The 5,901-nt window shown below is 38.3% G+C and overlaps 1 long non-coding RNA gene across 1 annotated transcript; it reads right to left on the bottom strand.

Moving 5' to 3' along the window:
• Positions 1 to 203: 203 nt before the first annotated feature.
• On the bottom strand, positions 204 to 4,238 carry LOC144455657 (uncharacterized). Its single transcript, XR_013484378.1, has 2 exons — positions 4,092 to 4,238; positions 204 to 431 (listed from the first exon to the last, which is right to left on the bottom strand). It is a non-coding gene; the product is annotated as an uncharacterized LOC144455657 (long non-coding RNA).
• Between the last annotated feature and the right edge of the window lie 1,663 nt (positions 4,239 to 5,901).

The following is a 5,901-nucleotide window of genomic DNA, read 5'->3' as shown; positions in this document are numbered from 1 at the left end:
GAACAAAGTGTACAATGTAGACATCTATAGGAATGTGTGTGTGTGTGTGTGTGTGTGTGTGTGTGTGTGCTATTTCTAGTACACCAAATAAACACTAAACAAAGACTTCTAAATGCACACTGATCAGACTTAAGCAAGCAGTAACTAACAGCTATCATGATGCTCTTCTGGGCCATTAACACTTAAAATAATACAACATGAAGTATTTTTCAGGACTGCTGAACCAGCATTTTATTGTCATTCACCTCAGCTCTGTGCTGTTCACACGTTTCCCTCTAGGTCTATATCTTCTAGCAAACTAGACCAGGGCTTATTGCTTCTGCTAGTGGTCATTTCTGAGAAGGGAGTATTTCTGGAACATTCCTCCTGCTCCCAGTCAGCTCCAGTTGAGATACCCAGGATCTTTCGACCTCTTGAATTCACAATGCTACCTGCAAAGATGCAAACACTCGTTTGGGCATCATGGTTCCATAATATATTCTCAAAGAAGGAACACAAAACAGAAGAGGCAGTTTGAGCTTTGAGATCTAGTATCAAGCTCATCCACCACTGTTGAACAGTTTACCTTTTCTGCCTGGGTAAGAAAGGTCACCTTCCCCTTACCTATCCTTTTGGGGACTTTGTGGAGAAGGAGAATGCTACATGCTGCACATTTTGGAAAGAGAGAAAGGGAGAATAAGAATGGAAATTGTCAATTCTTTTTAACTGATACAATAGCCTATCATACTGCTGCTGTAATAGTATACAAAGAAGGACAAAAGGACCACATAGGGTTTACTGCTGATATACATGTGGAAGCTGGAGAATATCTCCTGCAGGCCCATCCTCATGCATATTCCCTGAGGTATACTCTAATTCAATCCCCACTAAAATTTTTTTGGAAGATTTCCCTCCAGCTTGTGTTCCTACTCAGAGAATAAGAGTGTCAGTATCTAATTCATTTCGCTTTTCCTAAAAGGAAGGAGAAAAGAAAGCAGATGCCCATATTCTGGAGAGTGGCTGAATAAACTGTGCTATTTTAGAAAAATGATAATTAAGAATTCAGAGAAACTTGGGAAGACTTGCATGAACTGATGTAGACCAAAATAAGCAGAACCAGGAGAGCAATTTACACAATGACAACAACAATATAAAGGAAAACAACATCAAAAGACTTCAGTCCAAATCGCTAATAAGATAAATGCATATCAAAACAAACCCTAAGGTTTCATCTCATGCCCAGAAAATTAACAAAAATAATAAAAGACTGGCATATTTCATGTGAAAGGGGCTGTGCATTGATGTTGGAACTGTGAATTAGTACAACCACTCTAGAAAGCAATTTCCAACTATGTAAATTAAGTTACCGAAAAGCCCATGCCCTTGACTCAGAGATTTCACTGCTAAGCATATTCACCAAGGAGGTCATTGACAAAAAGAAAGGCTACATATGTAAAAATATGTGTAATGTAGCAGCACTTTTTGGGATAATAAAGTAATGGAAACAAAGTAAATGCCCAGTTATTGTCATTTTTTTCCAGTTATATCTGACTTCATGACCCCATTTGGGGTTTTCTTGGCAGAGATACTAGAGTGGTTTGCCATTTTCCTCTCCAGCTTATTTTACAGATGAAGAAACTGAGGCAAATGGGACACGACTGAACAACACTATATTATAGGCATCCACTGAATTTTTTTTTTTACAGACCTCCAGTTAAAACACCCTTTGCGCTGTAGGGATCCAGAGGAATTTTCACCCAGTTTGGTTTCTTACCTGAACACATCTAATCAATCTCCAATCCCTTAAAGCTCCTGGGAGCTTTGTAGAGAACAGGCTTTACCTAACATGAGAATGCTTTCTCTCTCTTCTCTCTCTCTCTCTCTCTCTCTCTCTCTCCCTCCCTCTCTCTCTCTCTCCCTCCCTCCCTCCCTCCCTCCCTCCCTCCCTCTCTCTCTCTCTCTCTCTCTCTCTCTCTTCTCTCTCTCTCTCTCTTCTCTCTCTCTCTCTCTCTCTCTCTCTCTCTCTCTCTCTCTTTCTCTCTCATTGTTGCTTGGGGGAGGTCTTTGCAAGGACCAAAATAAGGTAGTGGTCATCTATGAAGATTTTATAAATGAGGCCTGTTTGCTATATTGTACAATTATAAATTTCACACTGAGTATAATCTCTAGACCCTCAAACCTTGGTAAGCCTGCATTCTTATGAAACAATGTTAATTTCTGGATTGTTTGAAAGCTATGAAACATGAACTTTGACAAAACAGCCAAAGCTGATTTTGCTGAGGGCAGCAAATGTTTAAAGGGAGGAATAGTGTAAAGTAGGACCTCATGAGTTGATATAGTCAAAGGAGAAATCACAAACTAGAAAATAATACTTTAACAATGTATCAACACGCAGTTATGCCTTTACAAAGTGTGAACACCTTCTTCTGATGGAATTACTGGGATCCTGGCCATAGAACAGTGAAAATCGGCCACACCTGTGGAGCTAAGCCTACTAAGAGTTGAGGAAGTTCCAGAGTTGAAGTTAGTACAAGCTTGAAGAGAAACCCTAATTGGGCACACAGAAGACAGAGAAGAAAAGTTTGCAAGAAAATGAACTTGAAGAAACTGGAAAGTAGAAGTCAGCCACCATAAGAAGTTGAGGACCAGTACTCCACAGAGTCCAAGACTTGTAAGGGTCAAGCCAGCAGGAGAACCATAAAACAAATTATGTTTTGCCTAGACTAGAGACCCAAGGTGGTAATTCTGCATCTCTTTTTTCTCCCGCTAGGGTTCCCTCACGGGAGCCTAAAGCCTTGGGGCAAGGGAAAGTATGTTTGTCTTTTTTTGTTTGTTTTGAACCTTTGCTCTGTCTTTAAAACTACTGTTAATCACAGCTGTTTGTTAGTCTATATATACTTGTTGGGAAGAGGCAATTGAAGGGGAAGCAGCCCCGGAAAAGAGAGAATGATTTAACAGTGAGGAATTTTGCCAGAGTGCTGTCTTGGGCTGAGAGTTTGGAGCTAAAAATAGAATTGCAGATCCTTTTGTTATAACATCTCAGAGCGAAAAAATGTTTAAACCAGGAAACCTAACTAGGCAATGAGTTAGTAGTAGCGTAGAGAGTAAATAGGAAGAGCTAAAAAACCTACTCACCATACCACCCCACCAATGCTAAATAATTAAATAACATAACAAAATAAAGTAACAAATTAAAAAACAAATTAAGTAACCTAAAAACACAGAAATTCTGAAAATAAAAAAGATTAAATTGAAAACCAAAAATTAATTTATGAAACTAGGGGCTGCTTTTTAAATTAATAAAATATACAAAATATTAGTTAAGCTGATAAAGAGAAAAATCAAATTGCTAATAAAAACGAAAAAGATTTCATGAACTATTAGAAACTATTTTGTCAGCTTATATCCCAAAAAGTGATAAAGTGGATTTACAAATGCCCAAATTAACACAATAAGAAAAAATTTTAATAACCCAACCTTAGAAAAAGAAGCTGAACTAGCCCCAAAAGGAACCCTCAAAGAAAAAAACCCAAGCCTACAGTAACTGCACGGGAATATTATTAAAAAAAATTCAATGAACAATTCACATAAACTTTCAAAGGTAGGGATTAATGGCATCCCACCAAACTCCTTCAAAGGAAAAAAAAAATATGGCTTGATACCTAAACCAGGATCCCTGGGGTTCACCACATTAACGCTGAACTTACACACTATTGTACAAACACACTATTGGCTTAGCCCATGCAGCTGAGAATTCCCAGACTCAAGAGATCTGCCAGCCTCAGCCTTCACAGTAATAGGGATTGCAGGTGTGTGCTACCACGACCCAGTCCCTTTATATTGAAAATATTTAAAAGCATACATATAAATGAATTGTTCCTTGACAAGTAAAATAATATTCTCTAAAACCAAAAGTATTACTTATACTGGAGAAATGCTAGAGACCTTTCTTTTTTTAATTAAAAAAAATTTAATCAGCAAAAATCCTTCTCTCCTTCCACCTCTGAGAAAGAAAAACAAAATCTATTAAAAATGTGCAGAGTCAAGCAAAACAAATTTTTACATTGACTGTGTCTGAAAAAAAGTCTCATTCTGTTCTCTGAGTCCCTCACCTTTCTATCAGGAGGTGGGTAGCATGTTTCATCATTAATCCTCTGGAGTGGTTGTCAGTTGTTACGCTACCGATCAGAGTTTCAAAGCTGTTTTACTTTACCATGCTGTAGTCTTGATAAAAATTGTTCTCCTGGTTCTGCTCAGTTCACTCTGCAACAGATCATACAAGTTTTCCTGGGTTTCTCTGAAACCACCCCCTTCATCATTTCTTACAGAATCATGGTGTTCTATTATGTGTAATGTGGTTGTCTCAAAATAGCATGAAGGGAGGCAAGAATAGCCATTTCCAGCATTTCTTCCCCACACTCTTCTCCAAGGGAAATTTCAATTCCTGCCAGGAGGGGAAGCATGAGGTTTGGGCCAGAGGCTGACCACACTGCGGTCCTAAGAGAGAGGGGATACCAGGCTAAAAGTATATCTCCCTTAAATATTGTTAGTCTAGTGGATGTAATTTTTAGGTTTAAACTGATTGCTATTTCCTAATGGGGAAGGGTGGATCTCAAGCTTTATATCCAATACTTGGCTTCCTTCCCACCAAATGTGAATTCCACAATGAACATATATATAACAACGAGTAAAGGAACCCATTTATCCAAGTTGATCGCAAAACAGAAATTAGAGTAAGTTTACATATGAGAAAATACCAGGCAATACAGATTCAAGGAGTTCTTCCACTGGAAGTGAAATAACTCAGCTCAACCAAAAGAAAGAGTGCCAGATCTCACCCAGAAGAAATTCCTCAAATTCTCTAGTGTGGCAAGCTGAAATAAGGATGTGATAGAAGTTCTACATATCAGTTTCTTCCCAGTCTTTCTGCCTTCAGAGAACGTTATAGTCCCCATCTTCTCTCTCAGCACTGGAAACTAGAAGTACCTAAAGAGACTGAAAAATCTGCATTTCTCTTCTCTCCAACTCTCATCAACTCCACAGGTACAAGGTATTAAGTAAAAAATCTCCACTAATGAGGAGAAAGACCCATACAAATGGCCTTTCTAGTAAGGCTTATATAACTTGTTCAGTCATGCCCAAATTGACCTTCCCTTCCCCCTCAGTTTCCAAATCTTTGCCACCACAAAAAGAGCAATAAATATTTAGAGTTCATTTTGCTTAGGTCCAATCCCTCCCTTCACCTGAGGACTTCCTAATCAAAGATGTCTAATGTCACTATTCTTATTTTGATCTAGTTCTTAAAATGTTAGCTGTAGCAATGACTGAAAAAAGAAAATGAGGGGAATGGCTTCCTTTAAGTCCCTATCTTTAATTCCTATCTTTTGCTGGAAGCCTTCCCCAACCCCTCTTAATTCTATTGCCTTCCCTCTGTTAATAAGTTCCTATTTATCCCATATATAGCTTGCATTGTATATATTTGTCTGCATGCCCTCTCCCCAGTTCCTCCATTAAATTGTTGGCTCCTTGAGGGCAAGGGCTGCCTTTTCTCTCCTTTTGTATCTCCAGTGCTTAGCACAATGCCTGGCACATAGCAGGTGCTTAATAAAAGATTGATTGATTGAAACATAGGCAAAAAAGACATCAATTATCTCTTTTTTCAGCATGGTATAGCAGTAGTATCAAACTTAAATGGAAATAAAATCACATACTAACATCATCTATGTTGTATTGGATTTTTATTTATTTTGTTACACATCTTCCAATTACATTTAATTTAATTCCTGCAGGTTCGAGTTTGACATTTTTAGTAGACCAGATAAAGAGATGGACTCAGACTCAGACTAGCTGTGTGAGCTTAGGCAAGTTGTTAACCTTCTAGTCCTTTAGGGAGCTAAGATTATACACTGCAGAGAAGATATC

Source organism: Phascolarctos cinereus, unplaced genomic scaffold, assembly GCF_003287225.1.
Source record: "Phascolarctos cinereus isolate Bilbo 61053 unplaced genomic scaffold, phaCin_HiC Scaffold_1;HRSCAF=81, whole genome shotgun sequence".
In the NCBI taxonomy this organism is placed as follows: domain Eukaryota; kingdom Metazoa; phylum Chordata; class Mammalia; order Diprotodontia; family Phascolarctidae; genus Phascolarctos; species Phascolarctos cinereus.
The sequence above is the reverse complement of the archived record's forward strand: the minus strand, read 5'-3'. Positions and strand labels throughout refer to the sequence as shown.